Source organism: Haemaphysalis longicornis, unplaced genomic scaffold (genome assembly GCF_048455015.1).
Source record: "Haemaphysalis longicornis isolate Haplotype H1 unplaced genomic scaffold, Haemaphysalis longicornis Haplotype H1 scaffold_12, whole genome shotgun sequence".
Lineage (NCBI taxonomy): Eukaryota > Metazoa > Arthropoda > Arachnida > Ixodida > Ixodidae > Haemaphysalis > Haemaphysalis longicornis.
This window is the reverse complement of record NW_027526225.1, coordinates 72119690-72145554: the sequence shown is the minus strand read 5'-3', so window position 1 is coordinate 72145554 and position 25865 is coordinate 72119690. Positions and strand designations below refer to the sequence as shown.

The following is a 25865-nucleotide window of genomic DNA, read 5'->3' as shown; positions in this document are numbered from 1 at the left end:
ACTCAACAAAGCAGGAAATCTTCGTAATCTTTGCTGATATAAACGGCTATTACCTGTGCCTCACTGAACTGGACATCTAAACGTTCACACAGCCAAGAGCTCCGCACAAGCATTCCAATACCACCTCCTTTTCTACCTTTTCTACATAGACAAATTAGCTGAAAATTGTCAGAAATATTTGAGAGCATTCAGGTTGGCTAACATTAATTTCCGTGAGAATGAGCGCATCTAATTTAAACAGTGTGCAATCCAGCTAAACCTGGAGCATACCCCAATGTTTCTGCAAACTTCTAACATATACTTGAAGTAGAATTAGTGCTACATTGCTACAATTGCTCAGAATCCCATTCGCGTTTTCGGTTTTCCCATTGAAGCACATCTTTGAAAGTTTCAGTCATCAATACCGCTTATTTTAGACAAGTCGGCTGCACACATCACGCGGATCAGTGACATCTCTTGTTCTTTCTTAGCATATATTTTCCCATTTCAGATCCAAACGATGCGCTACTGGTTCGCGTCAGCCTTGTTGTTTGTTATCCACCAATGATGCTTTGTGCGAGCAGTCAAGTTTTTGTTCACGAATATGTTTTCGCTCTTCAGAAAAGTCATTTGCTTGAGCCATTTGTCCCTAGTGTCAAGCCTAGTTAACCGAACTAAGATAGGTGCAACACCAATAGGTCGGCGCTTGAATCTCTGAACACTTTACCTCTTCGGGACAAGGAACCGCAAGTTTCAGTTTATTGGCTAGTGATTCCAGGACTCTTCGGAGGTCTTCATCACCAGTTTCTTTATTGCCATGAATCTCCACATTATTCTTTCGGAAGTACTGTTCTAACCTATGCACTTCATTTTCAAAGAAAGAGATTCGCATGCTTTGTTGTGACACTTTGGTTCCAAACTGATGCGGTTATCTTGTTATGTTTTGTATTTCTGCTTTCTGTGCTTAAAATTAACGACCCATATCGTTGTATCTTGAAGAAAGCGTTTCTAAACTCAATTTCCTATTCTGCATTGTCTCTGCCCGCTTAGCGACAGTATCGTTTGAAGCTTCGTGCTCTGCCAGTTGCTCTTCCTGGTTTCTTTCCCGTGCGTTCTGTCGCTGAAGACCTATATCTAACTTTGCCATCCCATTAGTCAAAGAAAGTTCGTCATCATTGCCAGTCTGTTTAGCAGGCAGGCAGCTCCGGGACCTCTTCAGCTATCAGCGTAAGGCTGCGAAAGAAAGTATTCCTCTTCCCTGCTTTTTTCCATGCCGTATTGTTTTTTTTTTTTTAGTTTTCGAAACCCAATCATCTGCCCCCAAATTGGGGCCGCACCAATGTGAATTTTTACCGTTACCTAACATAGCATTTTCCAAACCCGACAACTTTTCCCGTTTTTCATATTGGGATCTGCAGAAAACTATGAAACACTTACGTATATGTTCGTATTCTTCATCGCTATGTTTGTTGAAAACATTCTGTGCAAGAACTACAAAGCAAAAAAGCTAACCAGCGGTGAAATCTTTGCGCAAATACAGAATCAACGACAGCCGGAAATCTTCCTCTAACAGAGCGTTTTCGGCCCCATGCAAAATAAGATAACTCCTCACCGCAGCCTAAACACATACCAAGGTGGTATCTCGGAATTCAATCTTAAGAACGAAAAAAACTCTGGCTTGCTGGAGGGCTTGCATGAGCAAGGCGTTACAGCAGTCAGACGAATCACCATCCGTAGAGACAACCAGAAAATAAAAATAGAGCATGTCATCCTTAGTTTCGACCGCTGCAACCTCCCTCGATGCGCGAATGCAGGCTTCATCCATTGTGAAGTTCGTCGTTATGTTCCTAATCCACGTCCGTGCTTCAAGTGCAAGCGGTATTGGCACGGTACTTTGAGTGCCGGGGGAAGCTGACGTGTTCCAAGGGCCCTGATTATGATTACCCTAAAGGCAATTTCCAAGGCAGTAGCATGAAATGCCCAAAGTGTGAAGGACCCCATGCAGCGTTCTCTCGTGACTTTCAGAGGTTCGAACTCTAGAAACGTATCACCACTTTAAAGGTAACAGAAAACACCTCGTACCCAGAAGCACGGAAAATGTTCGCCTGTTTCGCTTCTGTGGGGTACGCCGACGCAGCTCGCCAAGGGCGGAGCGGCGTCTGGTTTTAGTTGCGACCCAGTTCAGTGAGACTGATCTACACCCGCCCCTGTCGCACTGGATTGTCTCTGACAGCCCAACGCGTCACCACACCGCTTGTTGAGTCACCAGTGGTTGTGGTGGCAACTGTGCCAGTCTAAAGAGCCGCATCCACTGTTTCCTCTCCAACGTCCGTAGCCAGTCATGACGGCACGGAGGTGATGGAGATGGAGGAACCAGTAGCAGCTTCCATCCCTGCCGAGCCGTCTGTGCTATCTGATGCGTTCTTGACGCTCTTGGCGGTTGACTGCTAGGCGGAGCACGCCCAAAAGGGTGGCGCGATCCTAGTAGGCCGATCATCCAGGCACTCCGAGGACATCCTACGAAGAAATAGACGCGGAGCCTTCCTCCTGTGGCGCACCGCAAGGAACGTGTCTCGACACCAAAGCCTCCCGACAGGCCAAAATAGACCAGGTTCACAGCCCCGAATAACAACACACAAACACACATAGCTCTCACCCTAAATAACGGGAATAGAAAACACAGGCCAATGGAACTGTAGAGGCCTTCTTAAAAATGTTGATGATGTGTATGAGATACTGCGCTCCAATCAGTCAAGTGTCACGTGTCCAGAAAAATCACATTTAAATTCCAAGCACACAAATTTCCCGAAGAGTTATATGGTATTCAGAAGGGTCCTGGACGACTGCACCCCCTCTTCGGGAAGTGTGGCTGTAATTGTCCAGAAATCCTTAGACTGTCACCCTATCACCTTAAACACTGTCCGTGAGGCAGTAGTGATTCGCACATCAATATTTATAGGGGAGATAACGGTATGCTCCATTTACATTTCTCCTGATTTTGCACTTCTGAGCTCTGATATTGAGGCACTGGCTGTCAAGCTAACCGCACCATACACCCTCGCAGGCGGCATGAATGCACACAATATTCTTTCAGGTTCTGCTCGCGCGGATACCCGAGGTGGCCTTACTGGCAATTTCTAACATCTTCGGCAGCATTCCTTTTCAACTGGAAACTGCCTACATGCCAGGACACAACACATACTCATATCTTCACATGGCTGTTGGTTCCGCAGTCCTCTTTTATTGTCTTGAGTGGGGCGTGGGCACGAACCCATATGCTATTGACCACTTCTCCACTTCACTTATATATATATATACTCACAGAACAAGCAGTTTATCTTCCCATATTAGGTTCAACAAAGCATGAGAAATTTGCAATACATTTACAGTAACATCCAAAATCACCACACATCCATAAAACACCTACACGTGTAAGAAGCTTCCCAACTACGCACCGCACATGTCGTCGACGCCGACGAAAAGTCTATTTCCCACCCCTTTCGTTCCCCGTACAACCAAAATAACCGTGGTGGCATGAGGACTGTGGGCGGGCGCGAGAGGGCCGGAACAAGGAGTAGGGTATCCTCCATCGGTACCCCACGTCGGGTAACCTTTTATGGCTCAAAAGGGGAGAAGCGTTCGGAAAACGTATGACTCTCACAGACACACGCAAGGTATGGACACGAATTCGAAAACTGAAAATACAACAAACACACAGCCTTCCTCTGTTCAACACAACAGGGGACACACTCGAACACCAGGCTGACGCACTTATACAGCTGTTCCAACACGTGTCCAGTTCACCACACTCCATAAAAACTTTTGTAAACCACAAACAATTGGCCGAGAAAAAGCCTTTACTTGATAATGACACTTCAACAACTTCTTATTAGTCGCAGTTCTCACTGAATGAGCTGAGGGCTGCTCTGAGCACGTGTACACCCTTAGGCCCCGGCCCAGACAACATTACATATACAATGATACGGCACCTACACCCACTCTTGTAACACTTTTCCACCTGCATAACAAGTTATGGCTTTCTGCGCACATTCCAAAGTCTTGGAGGCAGGCTATAGTTGTGGCTTTCCTAAAAATGGGAAGGACCCTTGCTCTGCTTCTATTGACCCATTGCCCTTACCAGCTGCCTGTGCAAGCTCCTCCAGAAGATGATAAACCGCGGGCTCGTGTACTTCCTTGAGTACTCGTGTACTTCCAGGTAACAGAGTTTACGTCCTACGCAAATGTCAACGGTTTTGTCGCATGCACGCACAGACGGATCCGTCCGCCAATACAATCTAAAGCATGCTCAACCAACCCGCTGTCTAGAAATAAATATTTTAACCACTGAATGATGTTACCATAATTTTACCCAGAATGACGCATGCTATAAACCACAATTGTTTAATCACGTAAGGCACTGTGTGCACAAGCATTTCACAGCTCGTCGTACATGTGTTTTTGAAGCAGGTGTGCAGCGTCATTCCCAAACCAAGATTCAACAACTAACCTGTCTATCAGAAAAAGCTTACGAAATCTTCAAGGAATTCTAACAACTAACCAAGTGCCGTTCATGGAACGGCCATTCACCTAAAATAAAACAAGTTGGAAACACCGGGCCTGCATCCTGGCCACCCCCAAACCTCCACAGCTGGGTTGATGGAAAAATTCATCGACGACTTTTGGCCTTTATACACGTACTAGCGGTAGCACCCGGTGGTGCCCGGATGGGCCATTATATTAAGGACAGCAATTGGTATTCGTTAGTCGCCATATTAGGCTACTTCATTGGGAAGTGGTACACACTCGGGAGCGCCTGCCTGTTGTCAGTACATAAGCTCCTACTGCAGGCGCGTCGTGGTAATGTGGAACGACTGGTACTCGTGTTTTACTCCAACTCTCGCTAAACAAATTGCTCCAAGAAGGCGCGTTTGAGCAAATGAGTCAGTGAGTGAAAAAGGTATTATTGAGCCGGCGAAGTGGGAGTGGTCCCCAATTTCAGAAAGCCATGTGATGAGTGGGGAGCTTCCGCTCTGGAGGAAGTATTGTCTGGACATCGTATTGTCTGGAGTATTGTCCGCGAATAGCTTAATTGACGAGAATTGAATTGCTGGCGAAGCCGAAATGAGCTCTTTAGAAAAGTTCTGTACGGCCATTTTTCAATCCAGAAATATAATTTCAGGGGTGGCCCTTCAGGATGTGCCAGTGCAATGGCCCCCTTTGTGCAACATGCGGTGGACAGTTGGGAAGGGGCAGACTGGCAAGACGATAACATTATAAAGAGAGATTGACTGTATAGCCTACGCCTTTTTATCACGATATTCTGCAGTGCCCACGCAGAACATGGCTTGGGAAGGAATAAATATTTTATCTTGCGCCCTTTCTCCATGAATCCGTCTTCCACTATGAATTTTCGAGTTCATGTTTCTGGGTATACACATAATTATGATATAATTTCTGATTGAATATTTAATGCAGCACCAGTGACTCAGGTCTTTCAGCTGGGCCGATCACAAGTATCCAAGAGGAGCCTACCGGTGTACCAGCGCGATAGGCTGCTGACTTGGCCAGTATGATGGCCTTCCATTACTTCGACTGTCATATTGTATCTACCTATTGCCTGTATTCTGGAAGTTTATGCGTTCGGTGGTAATTGCAAAGCGGTAAGGTACGCCTTGTGGATGAGACTGTCTACTTGAATCATCATGCTGTCGTTGACAGGAAGGTAGGGAACATCTTATGTGTTTGGGCTGATTACAAATGGCTGTAGGTGCAGTCGTTGAGCAAAGAAAATTGCCTGCAGCTTTGCGACAGCCTCCAAGGCACTCTGACCTCCCGGAAAACCTGGAACCTACTTAGGTACCCTATTGACCCCCTAAACAGCAAGGGGGAATCAAATCGAAACATGGCCCGCACTCTTCACGCTTACCTTGGCACTCCAGAACACCTCATTTAAGACTTAACAGCTAAATACCTCCAAACAGAGATACTATCCCCGCCGCCACCGTACTCTGGTACTCCCAACGCAGATTTGGACCGAGATATTCAACTTTTTGAACTGTAAGCAGCCCTGGCGGAATGCAAGAAAAGGAGTGCCCCGGGTCCTGACCAAGTTACCTATAAGCTCCTGGCCAATTTAGGTGATGATGAACTTGCCATCCTGCTTAAACACCTCAATGAATTTTGGACATCTGGGCGCCTACCTATTCAATGGAACACCGCCGAAGTCCGCTTCATTCCTTAAGCGGGAAAATCCCCACACATAGACAATCTCCGGCCTATTTCCCTTACCTCTTGCGTGGGGAAGCTATTGGAACGCATTATACTCAAAAGGCTGCAGCCATACCTTGAAGACACCAACCAAATGCCCAAAACAATGTTCGGCTTTCGACAACATTTAAGCACCCAGGATATTATGTTGCGACTCAAAGAAGGGGTAATTGCACCTGCCACTCGCCACTCACCTCGAGCCATTTTGGCCCTCGACCTAAAAGGGGCCTTCGATAACGTTGCACACGCAGCGATTCTCTCCCGCCTTAATAATACTGGCTGTGGCACCCGAATTTAGTCCTACATTTCGGACTTCCTCACAGGCCGCTAGGCTGTGCTCAAAATTGGAGATATAAAATGCAAACTAATCTCTCTTGGCAGTCGGGGTACACCGCAAGGCTCGGTATTGTCTCCACTGCTCTTCAATATCGCTTTTCTGGGTCTACCAAAACAGCTACAGCAGATTCCGAATCTTCACCACGCACTGTATGCAGACGACATCACCCTCTGGACTGACACAGACTCTCTCGGTGGGCTGCAGGACATATTGCAGCGTGCAGCCGAAGAAGTCAATAATTACACCCAGGCTTGCGGCTTACAGTGTTCACCGCAAAAACCAGAACTTGTCATCATCTGGAAACACCCCCCACGACACCACGTCGAGTCCATCGAAATCTCTCTTGACGGCCATTCTATCTGCTGTCAAAAAGAGGGTCCTCTTCAACTCGAGTAGTGCGAATGGAGCTGGCTATCACCCCCAAGCACAGGAAACAAAACACTTGAAAATAAATACCCAGAAAGAGGAGGCTAAAGTAGCCCCGCCGGTAGCGTAGTGGTCATCGCGAACGAAAGTGTAAAAAGGCTCCGACGTTGATTACTCCGACAAGGCTCCGTTGAAAGGCTCCGGCCTATCAATGATTACTCCGTTGAAAGGCTCCGACAAGGCTCCGACGTTGATTACTCACAATCACAGTTGCGTTTGGTCAGCGCTGACGACTACTAGTCCACGCGCTCTACAAAAAGCAGTGGCGGCTTGAAAACACAAGTATGAGACCTGTCTGCAGACGAATGTCCACTCTTAGGGAGTGAGAGCGTTGACGAGAGGGTGAAGTTGGGCTTGGTAAGGCGAAAAAGCAGACGCAGAACAAGAAAAACGGACGAAGACTCACTCAAGATATCAGGCCTTACCATCCAAGCCAATACCCGAAACGACTTTGCCTTGTCAAAACTGCGTAATATGTCAGCTCAAGTCGTGCATATGATTAGGCGGGTCACTAACCGGCATCGAGGTATGAAAGAAAAGGACACAATGAGACTAATTGAAGCTTTCGTCATTTCTTGCCTCACCTATGTCGCTCCATACATGGCCCTAACAAAATCCGACATTGAAGCACTAAACAGGATTATTCGGAAGGCATTTAAACAAGCACTCGGGCTCCCTATGAGTACATCGACAACCTTGCTTCTTGAAATGGGTCTTCACAACACTATTGAGGAACTCATTGAAGGTCATCTCGCAAGCCAGCGCCTCCGTCTGACACACACTCCAGCAGGCCGCTTTGTTCTGCAATGTATCAACTGGCCCTGTGCAGAACAAACCCACCTGGCCCCTTTGTCAGACGAGTGGCGTAAACATATCTCTGTACGACCCCTACCAAAGAATATGAACCCCGACCTCCATCCCGAGCGCAGGACCGCCCGCAGCCGAGCCCATGAACGCTTATATGGCAATCGCTCTGACGTGTCCTACACCGATGCGGCGAGCTACGCTGACAACCAAGCCATGGTTGCAGTGACAACAACCAGAAGCCATTTAACTTCATGCGCATCCATCCGTACAACATCCCCACTAGACGCCGAAGACCTCGCCATTGCCTTAGCCCTCATAAAATGTTCCAGCACAGTCATCATCACTGACTCTCAAGCAGCCTGCCGCAGTTTCCTTTCAGGGAGGGGTGCACCAACGACCCTGCGGTTAGTTTAGCGATACCGTCCATCTCACCGAGTGGCGATCGTTTGGACACCTGCCCATGCCTCTGTACCGAGCAACAACTTTGCCCACCAACAGGCCCGCGAAATGGTCCACCGAGCCCCAGAGGTCACCGCAGCTCCGACGCAACTTCTCACCTATCAGGAAATTACCTAATTTTACCGGACCACCAGACAAACATTCCCGTGCCCTCACCCATCCCTCAGCAAAACTCAGGAAATAACACTCCGACAATTACAAGCAGGCACGTACGTTCACCCGGTTCGAATGAATTTATTGTTTCCCACACAGTACACCGCGCTATGCAAGTTTTGTCCACAGCTAGGTACCCTCCAGCATATAATTGTGGAATGCGCTCACAACCCAGCCCTACCACCCCTCTCCACCCGTTCCTTTCCTGAGCTGTGGGAGACACTGTTGACCAGCGGTCAACCGGAGGACCAGACTCTCCTGGTGACACGGGCCAAGACGGCGAGGGCAACGCATGGATTTCCGGACTAGGCTTCCACTCTCACATTTGAGCTCATTAAAATGTTTTATCTCTCTCTCTCTCTGGCTGGATGAGTTTCAAGCAGTCTTGCATTCAGGCCGTTCCCTTCGGAAAGCATCCTATAGAGCAGGCTAGCTATTGGGGTAACATGCCTCGAGGGTTTTCTGATAGCATTAGTTTTAGAATTGTGAGTCTCGTGACCTTTGGTACAGGCTTCGCGTCCACTAAAAAATGAGGGAAGCTCGGACTAACCCGTAATGCTTGAAGGCAGTGAAACTCAAAGCGACCTTCACAACCATCACAGCAGTTGAAGTCCTCGATTGCAGCCTATTTGCTTCTTCTTCGCTGCCGCAATGTGCTTTACTTCAACGTTTCTGCGATAAGGGGGAGCTTCGTTCATTTTTTTTGAAGTTATAACCATTAGCAGCACCATGGGAGGGGCCCAGTACGCACCTTTCGCCACAATCACGATGGTTTAAATCTACGATTGCAGCCGATTTGCTTCTTAGTTGCCGCAACTTCTTTTACTCAATTACTCTTTTACTCTTTTCCGACCTTTTCTTCGTTGTTTCTAAAAGTGTGAACTTCATTCATTTTTTTCTGAAAGTGATAATCATTGGGCATCAACTTAAAAGGGCGTATTCCATGACGTGTCTTTCTAGTTTCGCGCAAGTGTTGCCACGATCCCGCTGAATGCAGAAATTGTTTGGCTATCTTGTGGTTGACAAATCGCCGTAAATTGATATTACCGGCATTTTCTTGGTATTTTCAAGTGTGGAAACAAAAAATACCGATTTGCTAAACAGGTTTGCTGTTAATATGGGTGGGCGCCTCTCGTGAAGGTCCAGATCTTTTTTCAGTCAAGATAACTATTTATGATTTGGTCGCAGAGTACTGCAAGCCCACCTTTCGGACTCATTGATGACGAGTGTATCACCAGCTTGAACGGTTTCTTCTATGTGTGCAACACTTCCTCTAGTAAACCATGTGGTTAAAGCACCTGCATACAAGCTCTATTGAAAGCCGAGCACTCGATCCAGAGTGGCGGATACGATCGCCACCGCTAGATTGAACACTAGGTGGTTATGACCGACGCCTGTGTTGTGTCGCATGATGGTAACTGTAGTTCAGGATATCCTAAGTAGCCCAATTTCTAGCGTGCCTGTTCTGTGCGATGGGAAGGTACGAACACAGTAGTACGTCCGTGCACCTGACCCTCTGGGCTCAAGACTTCCATGGTGGCTGAGTAAGGTAGCTTATAGAATTATTTGATCCGATTGAAGGCTGAGTCACGTTAGGGGGAGTCCTTCAGCTGATTCCAGTTCATACTCGGGTGGACATCGTTTTATCGCAACCCGTGCCTTGAAGCCATACTCACTGATGACAACCATTCCTTTTCATCTATTAGCTTGTTTATTTATGCAATATTGGTTCGTTCGAGTATTTGTTCTATACACAGGGTCAGAAATACTGGTCTGAGATTACCCGTTGAAAGCTGTTTACCCGGCGTTTGGATCGGGGTAGCGTTCGCATGATGGGACTGTCAGGAGTGTATCTGTCCAATCTTGTTCAATTGCTTGGTGATGTAGACAATCGAGGCACCGCTGAGCTTTCTAAGCATCTTATTCGTACCTCGGTCTTGACCTGGCACGGAAGACATTCACAAGCACTCCAGCGCTGTCCGGACCTCTGCCTGGTTAGGTGGCCCGGAGTAGTCCGGGTGCTGTTCCTGTTCCCTATATGGCATGCATCTATTGACGAGGTATCGAGTTAGTCCGTCAGGATCGGTCGCGAGCTGTCTGGTAAGTCGGGCATTTTGGTTCGCCTGCACTGTTGAAGAATCTGATGCATCAAGGAGTTCTCTTAGAAAGGACCAAGGTCCCTTCATGCTTATAGCGCCCTCTAGCCGATCGCACAGCGCTTCCTATCATGGTCTCATTATTTTGCTTGCATACATTCGGTTTCCTTGCCTAGGGTGGTCATTCGCTTTCTTAGGCGCCTGATATGCTTTGAAATGCGCCTTCGGGTTTTAAGGCACTTCAGAGCTTGCCATATAACCTGCAATTTTGACTCGACATGGGTAGTCGGTATTTCAAGATCTAATTCCAGTTAGAGATTCCGTACATCCCCCCGGCGCTGCTCCGTCCATTGGGTTAGGTCAAGCATCAGGGAAGAAAGGCATGTTCTCAGGTAGTCGTGGCTACAAGAAAGTGTGCCATTCTGTTACGACAGTCTGCAGGCGGATGTGGGTTTGAGTGCTCTGTGTATCTGGGTTATGGGATGATCACTGTCGAGGGTGTCATGTAGCACACACCATTTTGAATGGGCTACTCTGTAGGTAAGCGAGATGTCCAAGGCGGGGTTTCATTAGGTATTCGTGCCTTTTCTAGTTGGTAGATCTGGTGGAGATTCAAACGCGAAATTCTGAGATTGAATTGGCTCCCACTACAGTCTGACCTTTTGCGATCTATAGGATAACCCCATGACGTGTGTGACGCGTTGAAATCTCCAGTAATAATGAGGCTTATGCCTGACCCGGCTTCAGCGGCCAGAATCAGTGACCAAAATTTATGTGTTTTTCTCGGGGTACAGTTGATGTTCAGTCATCTTCTGTGCTACATTTTGGGTAGTCCTCTTCAAATTCATGAGACGCCACAAAAGCGATCAAAATGTTTTTTTGAGGCTTATACGTTTCGGTGCACTAGTATTGCAATGTCGTGCTCTGTTTGCAAGGACTGATAGCAGAAATGTTAGAGAATATTCTTAAAACTAAAAATACAATGTTTTTTATGGCCAATAGATATTTCTAAGTTTCTGTGACTTTCCACAGTCTTAAAAATAGTCAAACCAGAGATGTCAATGCTCTTGAAACCAGACCAGTAAAATATGTGCTTTTCTTTAGAGCTCCCCTACTAATGAATATTTTCAAACTGGCCTTGAAAACTGGCAGTTTCCCCAGAAATATGCAAGTGGCTAGAGTAATAGTTATTTACAAAGGGGTGATAGAAACAAATAGGAGACTACAGGCAAATATCTATATTACGAGTCATTTCTAAGGATTTAAAAAAATATTACATTTTAGGATCAATAGCTTTACACAAAGGTAAATTCTCACCACAGACTGCCAGTACTGTTTTAGGGCAAGTCGCTTGACAGAATTCGCGTTGTCAGCCAAGAAACAAGCAATTTTGGAAAACATGGAACATAAGCTGATGACCTTAGGCGTCTACATAAATTTGAGCAAAATTTTCGATAGCGTTAACCATGAGCTCTTACTTGCTAAGCAGGGACGATATAGTTTTCCGGGTACACCTATGGAACTTGTGCAGGCATGCCTAAGCTGTAGGAATCAGTTTGTAAAAATAATTATATAAATATCACACTAGTCAAATAACTGCTGCGGTGACACAAGGCAGTATTCTTGGAACAGTGCTGTTTTTTTTTTCATATAAATGACATTTTACTTATAGACGCCACTGATAGGTTCATTATCTACGCTGATGATTGTACTGTACTGGTCCATTTCACACCGCATTTTTACCCACTTCAAAATTGGTCCAAGCTAAACGGCCTATCAATGAACGAATCAAAAATGAAGTGCATTCTTTTTCGTTCTCGAAGTACTATTTAAATATACCGAAAAGCGTTACATTGAGAAATCTATGAAGACACTTGCTGTTATATTTTCATAAAATATTAGTTGGAATGGCCATGGTAATTCTATCTGCTAGAAAGCACGGAAGGTTGTAGATGTCATTAGGAGACAACACCATGATCTCCAAAGCAACATAAAAAACTTTTGTACAACTTTCTACTGCAGTGCCACCCCATATATTGCGTACTAGTATGGAAAAACACCAGTTCATTTAACCTATACAAACTGGTACCAATACGATAAAAGGCTGTTCGGGCTGTAGATAACGTCCCCTACTGAGAGAACCCTAGCAGCTATTTCAAAAGCACAAATTGCTCCGTGCCTGCGATATATACAATTCTCATTTACTGCGCAGCTACAAGAAGGCATCGCAAGGAAAACTAACTTCTTTTTTAACGGAAGCTGCTCTGACGATGACTTATAGCCTTTATTCTTATGAATACCGATCCCCGGGGCAAGTCCCATTATCACGTGCTGACTACGGTCGCCAACGTATTAAGAGCCCTTTGGCTTTTGTACTTGACACGTTTGATCGTGAACAAACCGACAATTCATTGTTAAATAATCAAGTCTATATAGATCTATTTTTTACCCAATAAAATTTTCTTCTACTTCTGTGAACACTGTATGTTTTCTTTTCCGGACATGATAAAGCTCGCAACACATGTGTGGTGGAAGTACGTAACCGAAACTTTTTTCTTGTACTAGCTTTGCCTGTCTGGTTCAAGTATGTGTAAATTTTAGTACTGTGCACTGTCTGTACTGCTGTCGTGCCGCCAACCTGATTTTATCGTATTTTTATTTTTGTCTTACATTGCTTTGACATATGAACAAAGTGTACTCTCAGTGTGTTCTACTCTCTCAGCGCAAACGCTGTTCATTGCTGGGCGCTGGCAAGGGCCTTGTCAAGCCGTTTCTTGCAGCGTTTTTTTCTTGCCCCTTCGATGTACCTTTTTGCCCTTTGTTGTAACTTTAAGTAAAATAAACTTTGACTTGAATTGATTTGTTTCCCTTTTGCTAAAAATATCAACTATGCCACTGGATGAACCTACACAAAAATATCAATGCGGACCCACCAAATGTCTCAACCATCACCATCCTTCGCGGGGAAGTTAACGAAGTTTGAATCACCAACCGGGACAAGTTCTGCGATGCAGGCCTCAACTTCCTGCCTACAAAATCAAATATCTACACCTGCGCGGAAGCGCTACGGGCTGATGTAACAGCCGCAACGCAACTGTTCATTACCAGTATACATGTTCCGCATATCGACACCAAACTACCACACTTATGAGAAGCTCTCCAGTCCTTCATACGCAGATTGAATAGGCAAAATCACAAATGCAAACCAAAACTGCGAATTGTAGCCCTCACTCAGGACGTGACCGAATGCGCAAATGTATGTTGCAAGCATAATTGGCTCATGATCTGCAACAGCCTCTGTAGTACTCTCACCACATCAATGACATGGCGACTGCCCAAATATTTGATACACTGTAAAAATAAAAGTGAAACTACCACTTGTTCACATTGTTCCCACTTTCCCAGGCACCACGGAGTACCTTGTCAAAATGATTCAACAGCGACACCTTCCTTTATATCTACCGTACTGGTCTCCGGAATAATACACGGGCGATCCAAACGCACCAGTGGATAGTCCTATTTACCAATTGGAGGAACGGCAGTGCGTAGCCAAAATAAGGAGAACTATCACACCCGGCTAAGAACTTATCACAAACAAGATGCTTATTAACTTTGACCAAGGCTCTCTCACACCAATCACACATACATATTCGGATTTTAGAAAATGGGTGTCATACCGCCGGAATAGAGGGCGCTTCAGGTTCATCTAATACCAAAACCATGAAAGAAAGCAAGCGTCGTGAATGTCCGCCATATTTAATTAACGTCCTAAATAAGAAAGCTACTAGAGTGCGTCATCCTTGTTCGCCTACAACAACACCTGCAGATGCTTCCCGAATTTCTACGTCTGTGTAAGGATTCAGACAGAGTCTTAGTGTCCAAAATATTCTCCATGAGCTCAAAGTGGAAATCATAATGTAGGCCAATAATCACACGCCTATGCAATTTTCGCACTATTTAAAAGAAGCGTTTGACAATGAAAACCATGAAGCGATCCTGAATAATCTCAGTGACTTCTACTGCGGAGCCAGAACATAAAGTTACATTGCGGATTTTATTAAAAAGCGAGAAGTCGTTCTGGAAGTCGCCTGGAAGTGGAAATGCCTGGAAGTGGAAGTGGCAATCATCTCTCATCCTTGTTGGATGCCGGGGCACGCCACACGGCACAGATATTTTCCCACTGCTGTTTAACAGCGCCCTCATCGGTCTTCCCAATCTATAAGATGCCATTCCTGATCTTCGCCATGGCCCATATGTCGATGTTGTAACGGTGTGAACGGGCACAGGGTTAGTAGGGGAAAGGCAAGGCCGTCTTTAGCAGTCTGCTGGCATCATAGAACCTTACGCAAGCAAATGGGGTTTATGCCGCTCCTCACCGAAATCTGAATTTAAAGGAGAACATCTGTGTCTCCCATTCCACGAAGTCTGCAATGGCAGTTTCCCCAAGGAAGGCGTGTGGCTAAATCACAGGCATTAGACAGAATCCATGGATCCAACCCAAAAATGGTGTATACGCACGCGGCGCACTAAGCTGGCATGGGTGCGATAACAGCTGTCGCCACCACATAAACGGAGCGTGTCATTAGTGTCATACCTACTCAAATAAACACTATCCAAGCAGAAGAAGCATCCATCACCATTGTCATTGCCCACACCTCAGTCGATGCAATCTTCAACGACTCTCAAGCCGTATGCCTAAGCTACCTACCCGGAATAACATCAAGACCAGTTGCAATCATCCTTATCCAGCGATACCCTCCACGCAAGATCCGTCTGGATTGAGCCTCTGCCCATTTAGACCATCGCTGCAATATCATGGCCCACACGACAGCCCGAGAATTGTCTGAGAATTACAGAGCATCGCGAGAGGACTGACTGGAAGTGGCTTATCCCCTAGTAATTTACAGAAGCATCACACAATGCTACATGTCGGATACACAACAGAGTCCTCTGCCCACCCTCACGGTCCGAGGTGCAGGAGCATAACCTCAGGCTTTGGCAAAAAAAAAACGCTTTCGCACACCTATCTTAACTTCCCGCCATCAATCCCACCCTCTAGAGCGCCATTAGAAATGGGAGACAAAACTGCCCATCTTCAACAGCGAAACTCATCTTCGGCTTGTGGAACTTGCGAGAAGGCAACAAGATACAACGGGATCGTTAAATAAGGAATGCGAATACGTACTCCGTCTCTGTCTCTCTGTCTCTCTCTGTCTTTCTCTTGTGTCAATTCCATCTTTCTAATCACGTTACCGCGTTACTTCTCTTGCCTATCTTCTTTGCGGACAGAAGAGCAGCAAGACAAAATAGTTTGATTTTTTGGCAATGCAATATAAGATAAAAAAATTTACATTGTGTTCTTGTGCACTTATGCAGTTAACACCAACGAAGACATCTGCAACATGTCATGCCCCCACCAATTGTGCAATTGCCGAAGCTTATCCTATTTTCAACACCTCTCAGCATTTCGTTGAGCTTCCCACCTAAAGAACAATATATTTATAAGAAATGTGCCGTATATCATAAGTTTATTTACCTTGCACGAATGTCCCATTTCGCCGACAACCGATCAAGTAGTGTGAAGCATGCACAATACTCATAGTAAAAAGACTAGATAAAATCCCGCAGTTTCTCCTGCCATTGGTCATAACACATAACGAGGTTTTTTAGGGGCAAAGCTCCTCTTGCTCGGGCCCTGTCCCGGCCGTACACGGCACATTGTACACGGCACATTGATGATAATTGTGGCCGGATCCCCCTAGGGATTGGCCAACCAAAGATTGGCCGAAGAGGTCATAACCTTCAACGCGTTCGTTGCTACCCAACAAGGCGGAGAGGAAGAAGAAGAGGTTGTCTTTCATCGCCTGCGAGCTCAAGACTCTTGCTCGGGTCCTGTCCCGTCCCTCGTTGCTGCCATACATGGCGAAATGATGATGACTGTGGCAGGATCTCCCTAAGGATGGGCCAATGAAATATTCGCCGAAGAGGTCAAAACGTTCAACGCGTTCGTTGCTACCCAATAAGGAGGAGAGGAGGAAGAAGAGGTTTTCGCTCGTCGCCTGCGAGCTGAAGACACGTACCGGGGATACGCGACACAAGACGCTCTGCAGAAGGCGACGGCCGAGGTGGCTAAAATGTCACACACCGAATTCGCGAAGTTACCCATGGAGATTCTCATCGTCCCAAACAAGCCCTACATAATCACCACAAACATCGACGTCGTCGACGGGCTTGTCAACGGAACGGTGGAAAGATTGGCGTGTAGAGTGTATGTATGATGTGTAAGCGAATGTTTCACGGTTTTACCGATAAGCATTTTAGATTCGCCCCTCTCATCATCATTCACTTCGTGGAGATGACGGGATTTTTTTATTGTGTTCATTTGCATTTACGTAGTTAACACAAACTAAAACATCTGCCACATTTTTGCCCCTCCCCCTCACCAATGGTGCAATCTTCAAAGTTCATCCTATTTCAAATACCTCTCAGGGTTTAGTTCAGCGCACCATTTAAAAATCAACGTAATTATAAAAAAATGGTATATATCAAAATTTGTTTAACTTCGCCCGAATGGCCGATTTAGCCGAGGATCGACCAAGTAGTATGAATCATGCACAGTACTATTAAAAAACGTATAGAGAAAAGCACGCAGTTTCTCTAGCCATTGGTCATATTACACACAAAAAAATTAACAACGGAGTAAATGATTGCGTCCTCAGGCTATAAAATTATGGGGAGGTTGCATGTTCCGTGAGAAAAGCTGCGCAAGTAAGCAATCGTATGAATACTTAGTCTGTATTATGCCTTTTATCTTCTATCTCAAGTTTAATTACAATACTCTTGCCATTGCGGCGGGAGAGCACACATTAACTATTTTTCGCTTCCCCTTCGTTTAAACATTTTTTCCTGTGATCCCGTACTGTTCCAGGGGAAACTTTCGCCCCACCAATGTCGACAGAATATAATGCCATGTCGATAAATTTATATATCGACGGGCAGTACGTGTTTTTCATACTCAATAAGCTCGTTTCGCATAATGTACTTTTTTTTAATTACACTTTTAGTAGGTATCGACTGGGGTCAATGTGTTGGTGGATTTACTGCGTCGCCGGTAATCCATCGCGGGCACATGGAAGAATGGGAATGTTTAGAGCAGGTGTAAGATCCCCGGTCAGGTTTCGCTGCTTCTACACTGTTTTAGGTTCCAATCATACAGGCGAGCGTCGAAGATCGAGAAACAAACCAGGAGGTAAGGTATCGCAGTTTAACTCGAGAAAAAAATGGACTTGGGCTAGGTATTTAATGCGACGAAATTAGAACGAGTAAACCGGTCAGTTAACACGAAAAAAATGGACTTGGGCTAGGTATTTAATGCGACGAAATTACAACGAGGAAACCGGTCACGGTAGCAGAGTTGCCATCGTGGGACGGAACTATATGTTTAGAAAAACCAGTACGCGATCAAGGGGCGAATTAAAAAATGGGGGGTCGTCTGAAATTGGGCAGAGCTGGAATTGAGCCTTTAACCGGAAATCTAGGGAGGTTTGCGTGCTGCAGTGGACTTAGAGAAGAAGAAGATTATGATAATGCACTCCGCTTCAAAAAGAAACGCGTGGATAGGGCACTAGAGAAAATGTCAAGTGTAGTTTGATGAAAGCTTGTAACAAAGCGCTTTGGTACTATATATTCTTTAATTTACACTAACCAGCGTCGTATTAGAAAAAAAGTAATGACAGGACTCGGTCCCAAGGACCCAGGAACGATTCAATGTTTCCTACCGACAATGTCGATATAACAGCATATTAGACGAGGTGATTTACGCAAAACCATGTGCTTTCGTAACGCGAGTAGGCACATTTCTGCTTCTCCCTTGGTTTGCCGTGCACACGCTGGTGAAGTCATGGGTTTATATGTCATTCCTGCAGTTTTGTAGCGCACGTGAAGTAGTCAGAAAATGCAAATAGAAACCTATAATTTAGTAATGGAATTGTGAGGTTGCAGGTGCTCTTTGACATTGCTTGGGTAATCATCGGTTTCTGCTCTGCATTAAAATGCGAAATGTAATAATTATCTACCCTTTTTTCTTCCGTAAAAAATCACAAGGGTTTAAAGAGATGTCATAACAGTTATTTTCATTACAACAGTTTCTTTTATTTGGTTGCTCGTATAGCAGTATAACGCTTACCATAGTATGGTGTTTCATGAAGCACTAGGTAAAACGAGCAGAATCGGTAATCCGAGTAAAGGAGTTGGAAGCTTCTATCTCCGACCTTGCCTGCAAAAAAACAATTACAACTGGTCACAACAGATGCTGCAGCCATGACAGCGAACCGCTGCAAAAATCAAGCACAGCCCCGTCTAACGGCAACGATGGTTGAACACGAAGCTTTCTCGTGATGGCTTCTTTGGTGGAACAAACCGCACTGCGAGTATGTGCGACTCTGGAGGTAGGCACAACTTTTCCAGACTACCAACAGCAACTCTCCAGTGCACAGAATGTAGGCCTAACGTTTGGGGTTGGGGTGTACGGCACTATTCGGTACTTTCTCCTTGTGGTTCACTTTGACAATTTCGAAATGGAGCAAGCGGATAGACGCCGGCTTCACTAGGCGAGGGACCCACGGTCGATTGTGGCCACGGGAAGCGTTTTTTATTCCAGTTGACCGCGATCATTCATGATCATTCTAAGGGAAAGTTGGCTTTCCTGCAGGGCGCATAACAGCATCAGTAAGAACACTGTAGCTTCGCTCTAAAAGATTAAAATGACTAAGCAGAGGGGTCTACACCGTTGTACAACATCGCATACCTCCTTCCTTGGGTGGTCGCGGGTAGTGACTGTGTTGGTAGCTTGCTAACACATATACGCTTCTTGGGCATGAATTAAATACCCGCTTGCACTAGTTTTAAACTAACCAAAACACCTCCGTTCGGAATCACTTTTCTCTGAAAACTTAACGCTAAAGATATAAGATATTTGAATTAAAGATTTATATTCAGATCAAGCCGTTCAGCATTGCATCATTACCAATAATAGCATCTGGTTGCGCGCACGTGACCTGGCTACATTGGCCACATATTAATCAATTAGTTTGCATACGTAAAAACAATAGCTACAACAGCTCACTCTTGTATGCATACGGTCCACCCGCCCCAACCCATCGCGACTGAGGGCCGCAGAGGTCAGCGGGCGCGGGTTTTCAGTAAAATAACTCTATGTGAAACTAAATCAAACCGATGTAGGAATTACCAATATAAACTGTTTTGTGACCTTGAGAAGAACAATTTGTTTTGATAAAACCGCCAGGATACCAGACATGCGCTGTTCTTAACAATCTTAACAATCGCCTCTTCACCATCGTTTTTATTCAGACCGGATGAAAGCATTCCCGGATGTAATGCGAAAAAAAACCTTTGCAGTACTATTGCACGCATTATTATTTAGAAACTAATATTAGGTACTGGTCGCAGACGATATTCTATCATAAAAGCTATATTACATAAAAAGACAGAAACTGAGAGGGTTGTTAGTGACCTCATGCGCTTCCATTTTAGCGCACAAGTGGTGACTGTAAGAAGGTGTCACGGCTGCTCTTTAGGGATCAGTCATTGTCACTAATCCCACGTTTTTGGCAGTCCTTGTTGCCAAATGAGCATTTGTGATTGTCTGCATACAAATTGGCCGCTTTAACGTCAGGGCGTATGCAAAGGTCTATTATATAGGATGCGTCCGAGGGTTTCCAATGAGATCTCCAACATACATTTTCTCGATCTTGTACGAATACTTCCTCTGAGTCATCACTTTTGTAGTATGATACTTGGAACACGCGTTTATAGCCAGTGTAAATTTGCTTCCCCAGCATTAACATCGAGATTTCCTGGTGTCATGCGAATGAACAGGTAGGGGCAAGAAGAAAACCGTAAAACGGTAGGATTTTGGTTCGGAGCTATATAAGCTAAACCGCCAAACCGTATGCCGCACTCATAGGCGCTTGTGCCGTGCCAATAAGGAATTCGAAGAATTGAACGTCCCATGCACGTCATGTGCCACTTGAGTGCAGCTGTTTATTTTTCTCTTCAAGGCTCGTAACATTGCTGAGACACTTCTCTATTACATCGTTAAATAGCGCTCGGAGACGGGAAATATTGAAGAGGAGACACACGATGAAGCTACTTCATCTTAACTGTTGATTCTACGTCACTTGCGCTTTCGAACCTCGTTGTCTGGCCCCTAGTCCGGTGGTCCTTTGCGCTGTATTTTCAGCGGCCAGTGCCTCCCAGCCTCTTCTTTAGCCGTATATCGCCTCTTTTCGACACGTTCTTCAGTCCAGGTGGTCTAGCTTTTATTCCTACTTAAAAAATAAAAGACTGATCACTATTCTCTGGTTTCAAATTACTAAACTTTGTTATGTACCCTTGGATTGCGCCTCAAATGCGCTGAAAAGTTACTTTCACTCTTACCAATTTTGCCGCTTATCCGCGTGTCAGAAAACGTGGGACTGTGCGCTTTGCGTTATGCACAAGGTTGCGGAAAAAGTGCTGTTTGCTGCCATTCTAACCCCAGAATCCAACATTTGGTTCAAATGATTGACACCAGAAAACCTGCAGGGCTTCGCGAAGACACGATCCTTAAGCAAATGTGTTGCATCTCATTCACCGAAAACTAATTAATGTAATTATGTTCTCTTAAATTTAAAATATATATTTCATAGCACCAGTGAAACGTGGCCTAACCGTGCCTTCCTCTAACTCTACCTGTTTACCAAGCTCTCCAGACACCGAAAAGGACCAGCAATGCTCATAAGCAATTCATAATGTCACATCCTGTAACCAATTACGATAGCGTGTTGGCCATGCACAGATAAGTCATTTCTCCTACTTTTACTCCTTATCTTATCTACTTCTACTCCTTATCAAAACAACCCATGTCGAAGCGGGAGCCAAAGAGAATGACGTGGGTCATCAAATGTCGGCGAATGGATATTCGCGGACAGTGATCAGCGTGCATTTAGTTTCAATAGCCATCCTAACTGGACGGCTATTGAATTTCTAATGTCTCGAAAATGCTATCGATGTGATTGAGGGTCTACAGACATAAATATGCTCTGACGTAGAAACATGCATACCAAACGCTGCGGAATTTGTGTCGTCGCCACTGGACAGCGCACGTCACTTTTATTTATTCCTTCTTCGGCAAGGCTTGATGGATAGCTTTTCTTTCACTCAACAATTGAAATCACAATTGAAATCAGCATTCATTTTACCAGCACTCCATCACTGTAGCTCTAGATTATATAAAAGGCGAACTTACCTGGCTCCTTGCTGACATTAACGGCGTTGAATTCGTCTCGGTTGTGCTGGTTGTCATGGCTTTTTTCGGTAGTTTTATAGAAAGTTCCATATTTCTCCTCTGTCCCACTATGTAATGAAGCGAAAATAAACCACCGGCACTTGAATGAATGAATGAATGAATGAATGAATGAATGAATGAATGAATGAATGAATTATTTTTTTTTATTTTTCCTTATGTAGCTCTATCTATATATACGGATATAAAATGCCATTGCAAATGGAATATCAGGACAAATTTACTAAATACGAATTACTCGTTTCAAATATGTAGCATAGAACTCGAGAATATAAAGGCATGGAAACAGTCAGCAGATATTAAGCATGAAAAAAGTAGTAGAATATTTCGTGCATATATTTCTTCATGCCCACAAATTTCACGTTGCCAGGCAAGGGCAGTACTCTCATTCATTGTTAATGCTTTGTTAAAGGAATACATTATATGTTTTTGAAGGTTTTACTGTTTAAAAACTCTGTTATAACTTTTTACGTTTCAGAGTTTTTAATGTTTTAAAAACTCCGAAGGATTCCCCATTTAAAAACATTCATTCCGTCCACCGTGTCACCATAGCGTGCCACGGAAAAAGAATTATCGGTAGTCGTCCTTCGATGGCAAACGGTGGGCGCAGCTTTCTCTTTTCCTTTAGGTGTCGTTATCATCAGTCCCCCTTCAGTTACCAGAGTCGAAGGCCTCGTGTTTCTTTCCTAAGCCACAAAACTTTAAGAGGGCCGCCGACCCCTCCTCACCTCTTCTACGCCAGTGCACGTGCTCTATGCAAGTCTCGTAAAAAATAAATAGTTCGTGTGAACGCCGTATAAAAAACTACATACATTCTGGTCCTGCGGGCTAACTTTACCAATAAGATCTAAAGTAACTGGCACCCGGTCATACTTGGTTTTTATTGATTCCGACTCGCCACTGGGCACATCTGCCTCCAGGTTACGCCTAGAGCTACATATGTTAACCCGCTATACCTGCACAAATTCAAAAACATCAAAGATTCGCTGGATGTTGTTGCGGCGTTGATAGTGTATACGTCTATGGGGACTTTTCTATTCCGCGAATCTCTATTCCGCGCATGTTTTGTGTAATGTGTGGTCAGTTCTACCCTGCTTCATTTTCATAGTTTTTACTGTGAAAACCAGAACAGGCATTATGAACCACAACCAGAACACGCAATATTGAAAAATACTGTTGGTTGACGTCCAATAATGGCACGCTATTGGTAGATGTGTAAACCACATTTCCCAACTTTTGTTTCGTTATTCAGACACCACCTCATTTTGACTTGCATGGAAAGAAATTGTGCCATATGTGCCACATGGGTGTACTACTTCATATCTTCGCGTTCGCGTTTCGTTTTTCCGTGACGGTACGATTTTGTATTTCATATCCGCAGATAATACATTGAAGTAGATTTCTTACGTTACGAGAATCTATCGACTGCGTACGATTAGGCATTCCACACGCACCCAGAAGGTGCTAGCGCACTACCCCATGATAAAGAATTTCAAATACCTAAGTATTTCACTGTGTACTCAGTGACGAAACCGTCTCACCGTCTGTAGCGCTTGGGGTGTCGCATTTTCACAGCACAAGAACATCATATTATTCAAGGGCGTCCCGGCCTTGAAACTTTGATATCAGGCTACTTATACTTCTCTAAGTAAATCTCCCAGCAATGACCCAGGAATAATTAAAAAAACGAATATAAATGGGTTCGGACTAAAACTCTTCCTAGAGGCTTTTACGAGTCTGCCCGCCGCTGTACTTTCCCACATCACTCCTCGGCTGTGCGGCGAAGTCACTGCGTGCACCTTTCAGTCAGGCGCAACCGTGTCGGTGACTCATACTTTCGAGTTGCGACAAGCTTCGGTCAGACGCCTCACTTTCAAGGCGCTTCAAACTACGGCGGTTGCCAGCGGCACGTCGAGACCTGTCTAAAGGAGACAGAGGCCCCGCGATCGCAGCGGAGTCCTCCTCTCTCCCCTCTCTCGGACTCAATGTGCGCCGAGGCTACCGACTGCTTACGAACTCTGGAAAGAGCGTTGTGTGTGTGTGTGAAGTGCGTAGCGTGCGCAAAATGTAGAGGGAAGGCTGTTTTGACCGTTACCGCTTTTGGGTATAAATAGAAGCCCCGCAAGCGCTATAACCCATTTCTGTTAGAGCAGCGAATCCATGCTGTCACTCTGCTCGAGTCCTGTATTGTAACCTCGCCCGTCGGGGCATTGTTCTTTGGCTTCGGCTCACCTCTCGCTATGAAGTAAACAGATACGTTAGCCTACGGCTTCTGGACTTCTTCACGGCTGCAACAGCGGCTGGCCGCTCGCTTCACCCCGCTACCACACTTATGCCAGAGGCTGCGGATCTCGGATCGGGTGCCCCCACTCGGTCGCAACAACTGGTGTCAGCGCTGGGATGACACGATCGCAACAAGATGTTGAGGGTCTTGTGGAGGTATATGTTTACCGTCGGTGTTTCCGAGCGACATCTACAAAAAAAGGCACGCTTTAGGGTACTCGAAGGAAAAAGAATATCATATCACGTTCCGCTCTGTCTTGCTCTTGCATGTAAATACGGTGAATGCTGTAAATACGTCGTGTTCCCTCTTTTATCGTCTATCGTCTTTGGTGGAAGTGAGTAACCTGTCCCCTTCTGCGCCTTGTATTTTTTATGGGACATCGCCCGTATGGACATGTTCCGGGGGAGATGGGGACCGTGCCCTACAGCGGCATAACGCAAAACGGTGATGACGACGACGAAGTAGCTGGCGCACGCCTTGCGCGCGGTCTCTTATGGAAGCCATGTAGAGCCTAAATACATCGCTTATCATTCTCAACCACGGTCTCTGTTACTTCTGTCCCGCCGCCACGTAACAATATATTAAAGTTCCCGTTCGCGATAGAATTGCAGAAAACTAGCGCCATCTGGTAGTTCTAAACACGCACACATATAGGCTGACTCATCCTCGCTACCCGAAAAAGTGGTGGAGGAGTGACGGGTCACTAAGCAGTGCATTGGGTCTAGGAGCAAAAACAGCCCCTCAAGAGACGGTAGCAGGGAAATGAAACTTGGGTTTAAAATGGCTTTCCAACAAAAATTCTGTGCATACAGAGAAGCCGTATTTTAATGTTGAAGTGGGGCGCGAAACTGGTCAACTAAACAAACAAGGCCTTATGCTCAGTTCGCAGTCTTGACTCAGACATCCTAAATGTACCACGTGAACACATCAATGGAAGTAAAATCCTGTAGCCCAGAGATGCAAGAGAGGACTAGTCTTTGCGGATTAGCATAGCCGCGCAAGAACCTGGCTTAGAGCCAGCCATCACCAGGTTCTATCAATGTGCAAACGAAAAGTGGAGGTTTCAGGAATTTTTTTTGTGTGTTTCTAAAGCAGCCCAACATCTAAAGGGCGATTCGAAACAACCTTTTCAGATGGCTCAACGGTGGGGGTCTTATGTTTCCACATTTTAAACTGCGTCGACTATTCAGGCCACGCGTATTATAGCAAGTTAAGTTTCAAGGGAAGCTTGTGTTGGCTGACTTGGCTGAAAAAAGAAATCCCTAATTCTCCAAGAACGAGGTATTTCCGGTTAATGTATTGGTGTTAAAATGCCGGTTAACTGTAAAGCCCTGTTAATGCCGGTTAAATGTAAAGCCCTGCCTAACTTCCGTTTGCTTTTGCCGGCCCCACCCAATCACACAGCAGCCTATAATAGTTACAGGTTATGGCGCGCGAAATGAGCTACTGGGTCGCATGATCATTGCCTTTTTTCTTAATTATATAGCATATTTGGGTTGATATTGTGTTAAAAGCGGCGTCCGTGTTACTCTAACGACGAAATTTCTCGAATGAGCCAAATGCGTATTTTGCCTGCACAGCCCGTTTAGGCGCCCGCTTTAGTGGTTCGACGGCGCCGTCATCCCTTATAATCGAGCGAATGAAAGGGAAACCGAATACAAACGAGATAGAACCAGTAGGACAGTGGAGGAG

The 25865-nt window shown here is 45.3% G+C and overlaps 1 long non-coding RNA gene across 1 annotated transcript in view; it reads right to left on the bottom strand.

The window, feature by feature from the left end:
- The window catches only part of LOC144162018 (uncharacterized), a 77292-nt gene that overhangs the window by 13624 nt on the left and 37803 nt on the right, over window positions 1–25865 (bottom strand). Inside the window, exons 3-4 of the long non-coding RNA XR_013320573.1 lie at window positions 21833–21939; window positions 18710–18799 (exon numbers count right to left, since the gene is read on the bottom strand). This is a non-coding gene — a long non-coding RNA (uncharacterized LOC144162018). The remainder of the gene's footprint in view (window positions 1–18709; window positions 18800–21832; window positions 21940–25865) is intronic.